This window comes from Sus scrofa, chromosome 4, assembly GCF_000003025.6.
Source record: "Sus scrofa isolate TJ Tabasco breed Duroc chromosome 4, Sscrofa11.1, whole genome shotgun sequence".
Taxonomy (NCBI): domain Eukaryota; kingdom Metazoa; phylum Chordata; class Mammalia; order Artiodactyla; family Suidae; genus Sus; species Sus scrofa.
The window spans coordinates 76,277,403-76,294,309 of record NC_010446.5 but is presented as its reverse complement, the minus strand read 5'-3'; the positions used below and the strand labels follow the sequence as shown (position 1 = coordinate 76,294,309).

General features: G+C 43.3%; 1 protein-coding gene across 1 annotated transcript in view; it reads left to right on the top strand.

Annotated features, from left to right (window-relative positions):
* The window catches only part of XKR4 (XK related 4), a 326,082-nt gene that overhangs the window by 88,667 nt on the left and 220,508 nt on the right, over positions 1-16,907 (top strand).

Below are 16,907 nucleotides of genomic sequence, written 5' to 3'. Positions count from 1 at the left end.
AGTAAGAAATTTTCACTGGAGCTCCACCTAATTTTATGGAGGCCCTAAGAATCCTGAGACTGAGAGAAAAAATAAATGTGTCATCTAAAAGTGTCTACATTGGCCAAATTAGGTGTTTTCTTGGAAATCAAAGCTCTTGCCTACTTGACAGTATCAGATTTTGGTTTTCCTTCTGTGTTGGTCACGAAGTCTTGGTGCATCTCTGTCATGGCTGCCGTTGACTCCAAAAAAGCAGCTAAAATTGAAGAGTAAAGATTCTCTGCCTGGGAGTTCTCTTGTGGAGCACTGGGTTAAGGATCCAGCATTGTCACTGCAGCGGCTCAGGTCACTATAATGGCGTGGGTTCAATTCCTGGCCTGGGAACTTTCACATGCCCTGGGAACTGCCCCCCCCAAAAAAAAAGAAAAAGAAAAAGAAAAAAGGATAAAAGAAAAAGCAGAAACTATCATGTGCATGTGTGAAGCTAATAAATACATTCAATAAAAGAAAACAATTCTCTTCCTGGATGTATCAACTAGACTGGGTCTCTGCTGGCATATATCTGTGCTGTCTTGCTAGTGACTTTATCATGTCCTGCCAGTCATGACAGTGATGTCAGCTCTCATCTGCTCGGCCCAGGTGACTTGGAGTTTGATGTCAAGTGTAAAATACAGTTTCTTGACCTTCAGTAAGCTTTGTTATGGAACACAGAAAGGATGATCAAAAATCAATAAAAATAGTAAAAGAACAGCTTAAAATTGATCATGAGGATTCAATCAGTGAGGGCTTAAATCAAGAATAGTTATAAATATAAAACTATACATATAAATATTTATTATAAATATTATATATAAATGTATGATATATAGGGAGTTCCCTTTGTTTCTCAGCAGTTAAAAAACCTGACTAGGATGCATGAGGACGTGGATTCACTCCCTGGTCTTGCTCGGTGGGTTAAGGATCTGGCGTTGCGTGAGCTGTGGTGTAGGTCGCAGATGTGGCTCAGATCTGGTGTTGGTGTGGCTCTGGCGGAGGCTGAGAGCTGTAACTCCAATTTGACCCCTAGCCTGGAAACTTCCATATGCCATAAGTGTGGCCCTAAAAAGTAAAAAATAATAAATAAATAAATAAATAATATATGAATATACATACTTACAGAAGTGGTATATACAGAAGGCCCATGTATAAGCCTTCCTGTAAATGAGAAGTGGATTCCAATTTTGAATATATATGTTATAAATTAGGAAATTCTAGTAAAATACTGATTTTTGTTAGAAAAAATATACTACGATCTGTGATAATAAACAAATAATCATTACAATGTGAACAGCACTTCTAAAGTTATACAAAACACCACCCCTGAAGGCAGGTGGTGGCCCAAAATCCTTTCGGAACCTTAGGACAGATATAACAAATGCACCTCAATTCTCTCTATTTCATGGTGAAAGCTATTATGTATTCTGATGTATGCAAAAGATATAATTTGACCTTAAATTTAGCAAATAGATGGTCTAGCCTTTGAACCAGCTGTAAACACCTCAGCTTCCTGCAGTCGGCAAGGGTATGTAAAGTAATTTTAAAAAGCAAGGAAAGTATTCAGCTCACGTATAGAGAAGCTATTAAAAACTTATCTCAATGAAGGCAATAAAGGCATTTGTAGTACTACTCCTTACATATTCATGTACATTGTAAAATGGTCCATTACAGAGCTAGAGGTAGTAGCCCAAGGAGAGAAGGTCAAAGGCATTTCTCAAAACTACAGCGGACTGGATCAGACTTTGATTTTTAAAAATAGTAATAAGGTAAAAGAAGAGAGGTTAAAATCAGCAATTTGGCAAATCATAGATTGCAAAACTCGATGTAATCTCAGGTTGCACTTGGGGACAGGCAACGATGCATCTCAAGTGCTTTGCACTGTGTCTACCTCCTGGTAGGCCCTCCATAGTTTCTTATCACTAGTGACTCGTCATTATTTCCTTTTAGTTAAAACATCCTATAATGGTAACTCACATCTCCTGGGTGCCATACAATTTCCAAAGTACTTCTGCCTTCGGTTGCTTTATTCTGTCTTCATCATAAGCGTCTCCCTCCAAACTTCTACATGTCCCCATGATGCAGGTAAGGAAACAAGGTATCAGGACCGTGAGTGATCTGCCCATAGTTGCAGAGCTAACAGGGTCCAAGACGAGCACATATAGTCTTTGGATTCAGTTTCATGGACTTTAGAGTATGCCAGCTCTTCTGGTCAGAACTACGACCCCTTAATGCTGGAGAAAACAGACAAAAGACCCCCTCCAAATAGGTCAGTGGCTGACGTAGCATTGATCTAGATATAAAATAGCTGCTTATTTAACTTAACTGCTAGCATTCATGCCAGGCTTGCTGTGGGACAAGCGTTGCCCCAAACCCTCTACCTGCCCTATCCTTAACCCTCCTCTTATCCCCCTGAGGCAGTGCTAGCATCTTCTCCCCTTTCCCCATGAACACACTGAGGCAAAAGTAGACTGAGCTACTGCCTGAGGTCACGCAGCTGGCACATTTAGAACCTGTCAAACATAGTGACTGATGCCAGAATTTTCAACTCCTAACCATTTCCTGGCCTTAGTTCTGGAATACCATGTGGCTAAGTCTGTACCCTATTCATCAGTCCAATAAGAGGTGGTGGGCATAAAGGTAGCCAGAAAAATTATTACAGATAAAGTGAAATATTCAGAACTTTTGGTAAGTATTTTGCTTATCCTAAAATTTATATAGGGACTATTTGCCAGGAAAGTTAAATGTAAAAATGATACCAGTAAGATGATTTTGGAAAGAGAAGTGACTCTGGTTTTTCGCAATGTTATTTTTATTTATCCAATAAATCAGGTCATTCTCGAATCAGCTTTGCTGTAGTGTGTTGGCCCGGCTGTGTGAGTTAGCATCATTTTTACCATTGGAAAACAGAAAGCCTTGTTTAGAAAAGTTCTGATGGAGAGAAGCTGTTTGTGATGTGGTTGGGTCTGCACCAGAGTCTCCACCTCCTAACGTCTGGGGCGTGTGTCAGCAGAAACAACCGTGTTTTTAATGTTTTAATGATGGCTAAACAGGTTAAACAGAAGGCAACCCCCTAAGACAAACTGAGTATTTGTAAACAGTTGCTCTAAGCTGTACCAGTATTGAATCCTAGTTCATAGCAGACCAGCTAGAGCTAACTAAAATATCCTTTAAGTTTATATTAACTACCTGTTTGCGTCACATTTCCTTTCAATGGAATATCATAAGATACTCTCCAGGGATCTTGTCGTTGCTGTTGTTGTTTGCTTGTGATTTTAAGGGTAGATACTGGCTGCAGCACAGATACTGAAACAAATGAGAATCTACAAGTGAATCAAGAGAACAAGGTTGACGTTCTGTCTCCTGGTGGAAAGTCAGGAAGAAATCAAAATTAACCAGTACTTAGTCTTTTCAGTGACTGTCCGCAGAGCCTAGGACAGTACAGGCAAATCAAAGACATACAAAAATGTTTCTGTGGCTGCAGTTGATTGGAGCATACAGTGCATCTGAAACACTGTCACTTCACTGGGACATTTCTATGCCAACAGTTGGTGTGCGGCAGAGCTCACGCTGGTATAATGCAAACTTAGCTTCACCTGAACAGTAAGGAGAATGCTATGTTACAGTTATAGATCCCTGGTCCCTCTAGAGTTCTGGGTTATTTAAAACATGTCATTTTTGTCATTGCATTTCTGGGAAAATTGAGACACAGAGAATTTTTGTATTCCACCAGGGAGAATGCAGCTGCTGAGCTCTGGGCAGCCTCTCCTCCCTCCAGCCCCACCTCTGACCCCATCTGTAGGAGACCATGTGCGAGAGAGCTGTGGGGTAGCTCTGTAATCAGGAGAGAGAAAGAATGAGGCTTTAAGGTCTGATTCTAGAATTTTCCAGGGTTTCGTGACTTGAAGGATGACAACATGACCAAATGGAAAGTCACCATTCCGATGGCTCTGGAGAGGCCCTGAAAGGGCCCATTGAGCGGGTATGGCCCCTTGTTGCCTACACAGTCAAGCATTTACAAGAACAGAATGTTTCCAATTACTATCTCGTTGTCCAAACAGGGCCTCTCTTTATGTGGTTTGGGAAATGAGTTATTAATTCAGATGTCCACTTAATATTAGAAGCAAGCATCATTCCTTGGAGACATCTTACTTTATTTACCCAATGGGGGCTCCCATGTTAGTTTTTGCTCCATGTCGCTTTTGTTATAGCATAGAAACTGCTCAAGAAGGTTCTCAGGTAGGCAGATAGGGCAAAGAGGAAGCAACAGTGCCAAAGGGCACATTCCAATTCTAATAAGGACGGACCCTAACAAGGGAACTGGTCCCAAATTTGGACTGCCCCAATAGCTTGGACTTGCCTCTTAAAAGCTAGTGACTCTGTGATTGACCAGGGGCAGAAGGGATGCAGAGTTCAATACATCATCATTACAGCGATTGGCTCAGGGTCTTACAGGAAGTGAAATGATTTATAGAACCCAAGTGGGGTGGGGAGTTGCTTGAGGAAGTTTATAAGAAAGGGCTACCCAATGTACTTCCTAGACTGAGCCGCACCCTGAAAGGCTGCCCTCGCCCAGGCATCACCAGGAGGGATCCACAGACATTGAATTCATCTGCAGTGCCATCCAAGTGATTCTGGACCAACAATGAGCCTTTCCAGATTTAGCAGTGATGTGGTCCTTAGCTTCTCATGCAGGCTATGTTCACTCCTCAGCGTTGTGCTCACAGGGAAGGCTCCCCAGTCAGCACTTCCAATGTCTCAACCCCATGGTGCAACTGGAAATGACCAGCATTTATAGCTGGAGGCCAGGGGGGCTTGGGTTCGCCTGTGGCTCCAAGGCCTTCTCTGTTACTGAGTCCAAGCTTATATGGCTTGCTACATGGCAAGCCAATAAATCAAGAAATGAAGTGTTGGACAAGGACTAGCGACTTTATTTGGAAAGCCAACAGACCAAGCAGATGGTGGACAAGTGTCCTAAAGAACCATCTTACCTGAGTTAGAATTCAGGCTTCTGTTTTACCAAAAGGGGAGGGGTTGTGACTGGTTGTTGCAAACTTCTTGGTGCTGGGCTTCGTTCTTCTTGCAGCTGTCTAGGGAGATCTGGTCACCGTGTTCCCAGAGCCCCCCAACAAGGCAAATGGTATTCTCTGTTCTGCAACTTTTGATCTCTATATGAATGGAAAAGGGTTATATCTTTATAGGTCAGAGCCCTGAGAATAGGCTTTCCTGTACAGTTCAGGCTCTAGGCCACATCTTTTATAAAGAGGCTGAGCCAGCCTGACCAAGCACAGGCAAGAAAGCACAAAGTTAGAGCTGAAGGAATAGATTCAATATGGAGTCAGGTTTGTTCTTTGTTACGTGTCCAGGGATCTCGCCACCCCCATCATCCTTGGGAGGTCTGAGTGCCTCCATTGGGAAGATTTAATTCTGCTTCTAAGCCAAGGGCAGACTGAAATGTGTCATCATTGATGAAGATTTAAAGAAAGAAATGAAACTGTGTCTAGACTCAAATGCACACAACATACAAGGCCAAACAGAACAGCCACTACAGACTGATTTCCAAAATCAATGCAGAGTCTGCAGAGAGGTTTTGTCCGCTCACCCACCCAGACCTTTAGGGGGAGACCTTGAGTCCAGCCACAGCTGGAGGATGTCCTCAAGGTGCAGGCGCTTGAGGGATGAAACCACTTCACTGGGGACTTGTCCCATGTGTAGCAAAGTTCTAAGCTTACCAGAATGTGGAGCAAGAAGCTTGGTGTAGAACAGCTACCAGGGCGTTTGCTAAGACGACAGGCCTGTAGTGTGCTGGTCACCGTGGGCACCAGCCGTGACACTGTCAGTAACAGTGAAGCAGACACATGCCTGCCGGCTGTTGCCTCTGCTTCCAAAAGCTGCAGAGGTCATGGACCAATACCAGGCTGTCCTCTCTTTGCTGTGCCCCCTGCTGCCCAAACTTCACCATAGCATGCCCATGTCTGCACACGCTGGCCCCTGATGGCTGAGGCCACAATAGTGTGTGTACCTCTTAATCAGGGGACCCGTGAGCTGTCTTCTCTGTCTCTTCAAGTTCCCTGATGATGGAAATTTCTGGAGAGGGTGTCTAGATTGCATCTCAGACCCACTGAATTAACTTCATATGATAGACTTGGCAAACTATCGTTCATAAGCTTCTAGGTTATTTTTGTGGGAAAGCGTCAGAAAGATTGCAGGTGGAGCAGCAAATCTAAACCGTGGCTGGAGATGGGAGTTCCTATTGTGGCTCAGAAGGATAGGGACCCAGTGTTGTCTCTGTGAGAATGAGGATTCGATCCCTGGCCTCACTCAGTGGGTTAAGGATCCTGCATTGTCACAAGCTGCGGTGCAGGTCATAGAAGCAGCTCTGATTGGTGTTGCCATGGCTGTGGTGTAGGCGTGCAGCTGCAGCTCTGATTCGACCCCTAGCCCTGGAAATTTCACATGCCTCAGGTGCGGCTGTAAAAAGAACAAAAAGAAAAACAAAACAAAAGCATGGCTGGAGATGATACACCCGGGAAAAGCCCCAGCATTCAGCCGCACCCACATTAGCTGACTCAGTCGTTGGATGGGCCCCAGGCATTGGTGTCCTTCAAACTCCCCAGGTCACTCAAACGTGTACCCAAGACCGAGGCCCACTGGACTGGAGAAGATGACTTACAAAGGCGTTTCCAGCTCTCAGAAAACCCATGTCCCAACAAGCCCTCATTTGGCTTTTGTATACAGAAAACTTCACTAGGTGTAGACTCTGTGAGGATGTGTGGCCTTATTTTAAGTGACAGCAAGATCTCCGTCTTTCTGGAGCTTTTGATTTGCTGGAGGAGATGTGTATACAGAATGAATTCAGTTCTTGAGCAACAAACCACAACATGAAGTGGTCTTAAAAACTGAATAATACCCATCTGAGGGCACGGAGCCTAGAGAAAGAAAAGGCTGTGGAGAAGTAAAGAGGGGAGCGAACATATATTCTGAGCTGGACTTTCGAGGATACAGCTTCTCACCTGCGAATACTTTATAAAAATGGAGAAGTATATTTTCTATGCTTAGTTTCTAATAGTGACAGAGATGACAAAATGGAAGATAACTGAAAGGTATCAGTGATGCATTTTATTGCTTTCAAAGGTAAATAGAAAACTTCGGGGACAACTTTCCACAGGGCCACCTCGGGGATGGGCTGGCAGGCTGGGCAGGTCGGCCCTGGGGGCCTCGTTAGGTGTGTGCTGGGACCAGGCTTTCATAATTGCCCCCTTGATGAGCTGTGAAGGCAGCTGCCTGGAAGGCTCTCAGAAGCTTTCTGCCAAATGCCAGCACAGCCGGAAAAGTGAAGAACAGTCCCTTGATACTATGCTCTCTTTTATTTAGTAAAACAGAAATAGCAAAAAACCAAAGGCATAACCAAAAAAACCTTAAACTTATTTTGAATGAAAGAGATGACTATTAGCACAACCTCTTTCCTTTTTCTTTCCTTCCTTCCTTCCTTCCTTCCTTCCTTCCTTCCTTCCTTCCTTTCTTTCTTTCTTTCTTTCTTTCTTTCTTTCTTTCTTTCTTTCTTTCTTTCTTTCTTTCTTTCTTTTCTTCCTTCCTTCCTTCCTTCCTTCCTTTTTTTTTAAGGAGCAAAAAGCTTTTCTGCCTAGTGCATCGTATTTCCGAATTTTCATGTCATGCCACATACACATTGCACTTTCAGATGTTTTAGTTTGTTGTGTACTTAGCTTGTGTGACACTCATTTGTTGTCATAAAATTAGATTCATGTTCAGAGGCGGGGGATGGTCCTTCTATTGTATTTTCATGCTGAGAGGCTCAGTAAAGGAGTTCCCGTCGTGGCACAGTGGAAACGAATCTAACTAGAATCCATGAGGACACAGGTTCGATCCCTGGCTTCGCTCTGTGGATAAGGATCTGGCTGTGAGCTGAGCTGTAGATCGCAGATGCGGCTCGGATCCAGTGTTACTGTGGCTGTGGTGTAGGCCGGTGGCTACAGCTCCAATTTGACCCCTAGCCTGGGAACCTCCACAGGCTGTGGGAGTGGCCCTAGAAATGGCAAAAAGACAAAAAAAAAAAAAAAACCTGAATCAGTCCCCTTAGTCGGCATTTGGTTTTTGACATATTTGTGTTTTGGGGAACGTGTCTATTTCTAATGACAAATACAGTTTTGGAGGCTGCTTTTTTCAAGGTCAGGAGTGAAGGTTAGATTGGAAGTGCTGAAGCCAATTCCACATAATCATCACAGGGAGATGGTACATGGTAGCAAGGAAACCGAGGCTCAGGCTGAGACTTTTCCTGCAGCAAGGAGATGCCAGTCTTGGTCCCCAGAGCGCCTAGCACAGATTAGAACGCAGTCCAGCCCCGTGAGAACCGTCTGCGTAATTAGGGAAATTCAGTTCTCTCAATCCTGTGTGCCCCGCAGCACTGCAACCCAGAACCAAGGCTTGGGAGGAAAATGTCACACTCCTGAAATGCCAGACCTGTGCTGAGGTTGCCCATTCTTTTCCAAAACCGCACAAAGCAGAGTGGGGAGGCCAAGCTATGATTAACTGGTCGGAGACAACTTCATTCCAGGGGCCTGAAACATCATTCACAGTAGGTCTACATGTACTTGTTCTGAAGCTCTGAGGAGCCCTGTTTGGTTATTTGTGTATCTCTTTAAAAGAAGAGAAAAATGTGATTTCATCGTCCCCAATTTGCTTCGGGCTTGGAAGGTTCTTGCACAGATGACGCTTTGGCGTGTCATGCCTTTGACAGGTACCTGCCAGGACGGCCCGGGATAGGAAGGGAACAGGAACACTTCCCACCCGAGGGCTCTTTACCCCCTGACGTCACTATGTTCATTTCAGTCTCTAAAACAGCGTTCACAATAATGACCAACTAGGCAGTCTTATGGCTAACTCAAAGAATCTGGACTTCTGTCTTCAAAAGAATCAGTTCTATCTCATTAAAGCTGGGGGTGGAAAAGAGTTTGTGTCCCCTCACCCCCTGGAATATTTTATCTACGGTGCCTCCATAATGCTTAGCCCAATCCCTTGACTATAGTGAACACATCATAAATGTTGGTAAATAATAAATGAGTGAAAAGATTAATTGGCCCTGAATACACAGCTACCATTGATCGTATTCACACCAACATCTCCCAAATATATTGAGGTATGATGGGTTTTCATGTTAACGTATATATAGTATCATTAAATCATTTAAAATATATATAGTAGCATTTTGGCGGGTCCCTCATGCTCACTAAATTGAGGTGTTGCTTCCTTGAACTGACCATGAAACTCTGTAGTATATTCTCAGTATGGGGGTGGCGGGGGGTGGAGGTGGGGGGCAGGGTTGCACTGTCCCTGCCGTATTTCCTACTTATCTGTAGGTAAGTGGGTGGAGGAGGAAGAGGAAGACAGGCCACCTCTCCACTTCAATTTGGAAAGGAGTCCCCTGCTTGCCTCTGGGACTAGCAGCAAAACAAAACATCATTTATTGAACAAGTTTCCTCTCTTGATGTCAGAGGATTCTGATTTATAAAATGCACATGTTTCAGAGCCGCGCACAAAAGTAAATAGACCAGAAATTATTCCTCCAGGCTATGTTTCTTTAGCAAAACAGGATAGTAAATTGTGCTTCTACTGTCAGTTACTACTTCCTGTATTGTGAATTCTAACATTTTTATCACGTGCCTCTTAAACCAATTTGAGTTCAGAGAATAAAAACAATTCCTAAAGCTTTTCTCTTACTCCTCATTCAGCTGGTGAGGAAGACCCCATCGACATGGGCTAGGGCAGAACTTCACCATTTGGGGCATGTATTAGGGCTCACTAGTGACCATAATTTACCCACACGCTTACATGCAGCTTAATCTGATCCAATGCAGTTCTTCAGGTACAGATAGCATAATACGGTTTTTTTCTGGATTAAACCAATAAGATTTATTTTAATCTTAATTTTCCCCAAAGAGTAGAAAAAAGGGAACACCTCCTCCTTTCTAGTATGATATTAAAACTAGAAAAGATTGGTGTGAAAAAGGAAAATAACCAATCAACCTCATTCATGGATACAGATGTGAAATTTCTACAAATACGAGCAAACTGAATTGAAGTCTATGTAGGGGAATTAGCTCTATGAACTCAGGGTAGGGAAAGATTTTTTTGAAACAAGACAAGAAAAAGTGTTAGCCATAAAAGGTTGATGAATTTTAAACAAAGCAATAGAAAACATTAGCCATAAAAGGTTGATGAGATTAGCAACATTAAAATTAGAAATTTCTGAAGCTCCCTGGTGGCCTAGCCACTAAGAATCTAACGTTGTCACTGCTTTGGCATGGGTTTGATCCCTGGCCCTAGAACTTCCATATGACACAGGCACATCCAAAAAAAAAATTTGGAAATTTCTGTTACTACAATTACGGTAAAGAAAATGGAAGAAGAAGCCTTGATCTGGAATACAGTATTTTTCATACATATAAACAAGAAAGCATTAGAATTGCAAATAGGTATCTTTGGCAAAGAAAAAAAAAAGTTCAAAAGAACTATGCACAAAAGACATTTACCTTTACAGAAACGTAAATTAAATTAAAGGTAAAAGGAAATTAAAGGTAAATTACTAAATGTACGAAACTGTACTAAACTATAGTAGCAACCTGAGAAATTCAAATCAAAACTGCAGTGGAAGCTCTCTTTGTAGCTCAGCAGTAACAAAACCACCTAGTATCCAAGAGGATGCAGGTCGGATCCCTGGCCTTGCTCAGTGGGTTAAGGATCCAGCGTTGCCTTGAGCTGTGGTGTAGGTTGAAGATGAGGCTCGGATTCCTCTTTGCTGTGGCTGTGGCTGTGGCTGTGGCTGTGGCTGTGGCTGTGGCTGTGATGTAGGCCAGCAGCTATAGCTCTAATTTGACCCCTAGCCTCCTGAGAACTTCCATATGCCATGGGTGTGGCCCTAAAAAGACAAAAACAAAAATTAAAAAAAAAACCCTGCAGTGATACCATTTTATATCATCTAGATTGACAAAAATTAGGGAGTCTGGTAATACCAAGTATTAGAGGAGATTTGAAAGCATAAATTCTGCTAGTGGGATTGTAAATTGTTAATGCTGTATTAGAAAATAATTTGGCATTATCTCATAAAATTGAACACATGTATGCTCTCTGACCCAGCCATTCCTGTCCTGAGTTTATAACCCAGAAATTCCCTTCCATTTGTGTGGGACCTTCAAATTATAGAGTGTTCCTGGAAATAAAAATGAATTGTCTACAACTATAAGCAAATGAATTATAGATACAAGCCAGTTGTAGAGTCTATATGATACTATTCTTTCCTAGAGATGAGAAGTACACAGGGCAAATTCTAGATAGACAGATAGATAGGAAGATAGATAGGAAGATAGATAGATAGATAGATAGATAGATAGATAGATAGATAGATAGATAGATAGATAGATATGTAGCATTGTCTCAGAAGACTGTCTGCAAAGACAATAAAATCATAAACACAAACCTTAAGAGAGCACTTACCTCTGTGGGGGAAAGTAATGGATCAGTGGCAAACACATGAGAAGAAGACTTGGTTCTATTCACTACCTGAATGACAGAAACAAATGAAAATCATAATAGGGAGTTCCTGTTCTGGTGCAGTGGTAATGAACCCCAACTAGGATCCATGAGGACCCAGGTTCAATCCCTGGCCTCGATCAGTGGGCTAAGAATCCAGCGTTGCCATGAGCTGTAGTGTAGGTCACAGATGAGGCTCAGATCCAGCATTGCTGTGGCTGTGGTGTAGGCCAGCAGTTGTAGCTCCGATTCTACCCCTAGCCTGGGGGAAGTTCCATATGCCACAGGTGTGGCCCTAAAAAAAAAGAAAGAAAAGAAAATCATAACAGGTGATCTTTTCCAACTCTTCCCCTCCCCTTCTCCCTTCCTTTTACACAAGATGTTTTTAAAGCTTCCTCTCTCCAAAGGTAATAAGATGGGCCAGTGTTCAAAGACATATTTTTCTTTTCTTTATTTTTTAATTAAAGGATAGTTGATTTAGGAGTTCCCATTGTGGCTCAGTGGGTTAAGAATCTGACTAGTATCCATCAGGCTGTGGGTTCAATCCCCATGGATTAAGGATCTGGCATTGCCACAAGCTGTGGTGTAGGTTGCAGACATGGCTGGAAACCAGTGTTATTGTGGCTGTGGTATAGGCTGGCAGCTGTAGCTCCGATTGGACATCTAGCCTGGGAACCTCCATATGCTGTGGGCACGGCCCTAAAAGCAAAAGAAAAAAGTACAGCTGAGTTACAGTGTTGTGCCAATTTCTGCTGTACAGCCAAGTGAGCCAGTCATACATATATGATACATTCCCTTTCTTTTTTTTTTTTTTATTTTCCCACTGTACAGCAAGGGGGTCAGGTTATCCTTAGATGTATACATTGCAGTTACAGTTTTTTCCCCCACCCTTTCTTCTGTTGCGACATGAGTATCTAGACATAGTTCTCAATGCTATTCAGCAGGATCTCCTTGTAAATCTATTCTAAGTTGTGTCTGATAAGCCCAAGCTCCCGATCCCTCCCATTCCCTCCCCCTCCCATCAGGCAGCCACAAGTCTCATCTCCAAGTCCACGATTTTCTTTTCTGAGGAGATGTTCATTTGTGCCCTTTCTTATATTATCTTCCATCATGGTCTATCCCAGGCGTCTGGATATAGTTTCCTGCGTGCCACAGCAGGACCTCATTGCCTATCCATTCTACACGTCATAGTTTGCATCTACTCACCTCATACTCCACGTCCATCCCCTGCCCCCTTGACAACAAGTCGGTTGTCCATGTGTGAGTCTGTTCTGTGGAAAGGTTCATTTGTACCATAGTTTAGATTCCACAAAAAAAAAAGGTGGTATCATATGGTATTTGTCTTTCTCTTTCTGACTTATTGCACTTAGTATGAGAATCTCTAGTTGCACCCATGTTGTTGCAAATGGCGTTCCTGCATTTGTTTTTGTTTTGTTCCTGCGTTCTTTTTTGTGGCTGAATAGCTTAACAAACATTGTCATTTATACCGCATTAGAACTAGCGAGCTACCCATGACCTTACTTACTCTAGAGATAAGAAAACCAACACTGAGGAAGTGTAATTACCCTCACGATGCCACATAGCTCCAAAGTGGTTGAGCTCGGTTTTGAATTCACATCTGAGTTGTGAAAGCCCATTTGTGTGACAGGTGATGCAATTATGTCACGTGACAGGTGGTTGTTCTCCTTTAAAACCAAAGGACACTTTGCCTAGGAAGAGGGGGGCCTTCGATTTGCTTCTATCAAGAAACTAAACCCCTCTGTGGTAGATGGGCTGGCTGGCCAACGGGGACCAGCTGTACAGCACAAGGGACCTCTACCCAATATTCCATGCATCTGAAAAAGAATGGCTGTGTGTCCATGTGTAACTGAATCACTTTGTTGTACAGCAAAAATGATCACAGCCTCATAAATCAACTATACTTCAATAAAACTTTAAAAAAGAAAAAGAAAGAAAACCCCTTACGAACCATTGCGATAAGACGACCTAAAATCAAAGTGACTGTTATCCACATAGAGACTGAAATACCATCTCGCACACAGTTGTTCTGCCTAGATTTTGAATGATAAAAATACACAAAAATCAAAGGATAAATACTCATATCAAAAGCATGGCAACCTGGACCTTTTAAGTTATAGGAAATCAAAAGATTTAACCTCTCTTTTGAAAACTGGTTTTTAAAAAGTGCCAGTATTTGTGGGTCCATAGATCTTACTTTTACTTCATGACATAAACCTTCAGACAGAAGATTTTGGCCATTTGTCACGAGGCACCTTTAAAAACAAGTTATCAGGTTCTTTGAAACAGGCATACATTTGAACAGACGGTGGAGAACGATGCCGCGATCCTGGAGATGGTACATTTCTGTAAAAACGACCATCCCTCTGACCTGCTCAGAATTCTTGTTCTGGGGCTGTTTAGTGCCCCCAGGAATTTTCCCTGCATCTGAGACAAGAGTAGTTGTTCCAAACACCTCCAGGATCAGAAAGATTTAATCACCTTTAAAACACTAAGATCTCAACTGTGTTGTTGACTTTTAATTATTCTCGACCTCAGTTGATTGGGGCTATAAAATCCCTCCCAAAGTGTGCTCCAAGGAACTCTGTTTTCTTTCTTTTTTTGTCTTTTTAGGGCCACACCCCGAGGCATATGGAGGTTCCCAGGCCAGGGGTCTAATCGGAGCTGTTGCTTCTGGCCAACGCCACAGCCACAGCAACGTCAGATCTGAGCTGCGTTTGCCACCTACACCACAGCTCATGGCAACGCCAGATCCCCAACCCACTGAGCGAGGCCAGGGATCGAACCCGAAACCTCATGGTTCCTGGTCCGATTGGTTTCTGCTGCGCCACGACGGGAACTCCCAAGGAACTCTGTTTTCATGAAAATGTAACCTTCGGGATTGTGGGGAAAGGGAATGGGCTGGGGAAGTACTGGGTGAAACAAACGCGACAGTTTCATTTCTCAAGTTCATTTGAGTCACGGAGACAGGAACCAGCAAATGGTGCTCTTCCTAAACTTATTTATCCACATGTTCTCCCTCTTTCCCACAGAGAATTGTGAAGGTTTATTATTGCATGTCAAACCTTTTGGAAGGCCTTAGTTGTAGATGATCTAAATGGCTTTCTGGCCTTTCTTATTCTGTAGAAACACTGGCGTCTAGTGACGGCCTTGACTGTATCTGATTTCAGAGGTACTGAAGGGGCTCTAAACTCTTGTTTTTAAAAATAAGAATTAGGTCTTTCTGATACTAGTTAACTACTGGTGATGCTATTAAGAACAACACACATCTTGATTTTGGTATAAGTATCACACTCGTGAATTAAATAAAATAAAAAAATTAGGAAGTTATACATATTTAGAATAAAATACAGCGTAGAACTTGCTGTGCCCTCATCCTTGATGTTGAGCTTCCCCTGTGCTTCCCAGCATCTGTTAAGTGAGTACATCTGTCTCACGTAGTATTTGGGCAACAGGTGCATGTGACTGTGCCTGCTCTGGATCTCACAGGCTCGAAAGGCTATCTTACTTCCTTCTGTGGCTATTGTTGTTCTTTTTCTTCCTTTTTAGGGCTGCACCCACGCATATGGAAGTGCCAGGTGAGGGGGTCAAATCGGAGCTGCAGCTGCTGGCCTACACCACAGCCACAGCAACACCGGACACAAGCCACATTTGTGACTTACACCCCAGCTTGTGTCATTGGCTGGGTCCTTGACCCATGGAGCGAGTTCAAGTGGCTATTTTTGATTTTGGTAATGTAGAAAGTTCCTAACTTAATTTTTTTTTTAAAGATAATGATGAATTCTGCATGTTAAATGGTTATTTCCAGGGAAGCGTATATACTGCACAGCACAACTGTAATATTTAGAATTTGCACTTAGGTGGCATAGCCTGTATAATAAACTACATGGTGCTTTTTGCCTGTCAGCCTTGCAGCATCTCCTACAGCCTAAATGGGCTGTGTAATAGGATCACTGCTGCCATTGACCCCTCCACAGCAACAAATGGTCATACGAACAAAATTCCAGGCCTGGAAAGGGTCTATGGGACCCCCCCTTCCTGCAGAGATAGATGGTGGGTCTGGCTGTGACCCACAGTGCCAGCTCCTAGACTCTTGTTTTCATTCTAGCCATACTCTTCCAGCACCAAAGGCTGGACTATGCAGAGACCCACTGCATCTTCACAAAAGCCCACGTGAACGCCTGCACAGCTCTTGTTCCAGGGCAGGGACTGACCGTTTGCAATAAATGACACTGCATGGTGTGGTGCTGCCAATTGTCTTTGTTTTCTAGAGAAGAGTAGATGTAGGCACCAGCCAGAAAGGGAACCTAGATGCTCCACATGGAATATATTGTTACAAGTCTCAAGTGTTTCTGTTTTTTTCTCTCAAGTGTTTTCACTTCTTTTCTTTTTTAAAAAATAAGAAAGGTTGTTTGTTGCATAAGAGGTGAAGGCAGGAGGCACGTGGTGACCAGAGCTGGCAAGAGTGGAAGTGGCCAAAGCCTCAGGACCTGCGTATCCACATGAACCGGACAGTTCTAGCCTCTACCATGGTTCCCCACTTCGCATCCACTGGCGACCATGGTCCATCACTTTAAAAAGTCCTTCAAATTATAAGCAAACACCCTAGTGAAGATAGGTCAAAATCATCTTTATATACAATGATTACCAAGATGTAGCTTATTCACGGATTCATGAAACAAGACAGAAGTGTAGTTTAAGAAACTTCAAAATTTCGGCAAGAATATAAATCTTTTCTCAGATCTATAGGAATTATGCATTAACCTATGGAAGAGGGAAAACGCACACCCAACAATGGAGCATGTGAAGGAGGCCGAAGGAAGCATCTTCTTAGGTGTAAGATTAAAAGACAGATAGGGGTTCCCATCATGGCTCAGCGGTTAACGAACCCAACTAGGATCCATGAGGACGCGGGTTTGATCCCTGGCATCGCTCAGTGGGTTAAGGATCGGTGTTGCCATGAGCTGTGGTATAGGTCACAGACGTGGCTCAGATCTGGCATTGCTGTGGCTGTGGTGTAGGCTGGCAGCTACATCTTTGATTCAACCCCTAGCCTGGGGAGAAAAAAAAAAAAAAAAAAGGAGGGCTTTCACACAGGCTGTGACCTGTGAAGTGACTGTCTACAGAATGGACCATTTAGACACTGAATGTCAAGACGAAAGGCTTTAGCATCGGGGCTGGAGAGGGAGGGAGGCCTCCTATTGGATAGAAAATAGGTCTTCCCAGCCCACTCTCTCAGGCTCCTCGTGGCCCCCTCTTCTCCCACCCCCCTGTGCCCTGTACACTGTCCAGTGTGACCTGTCCTCCCTCTGCCTTCCTCTCCATCTCAGTGT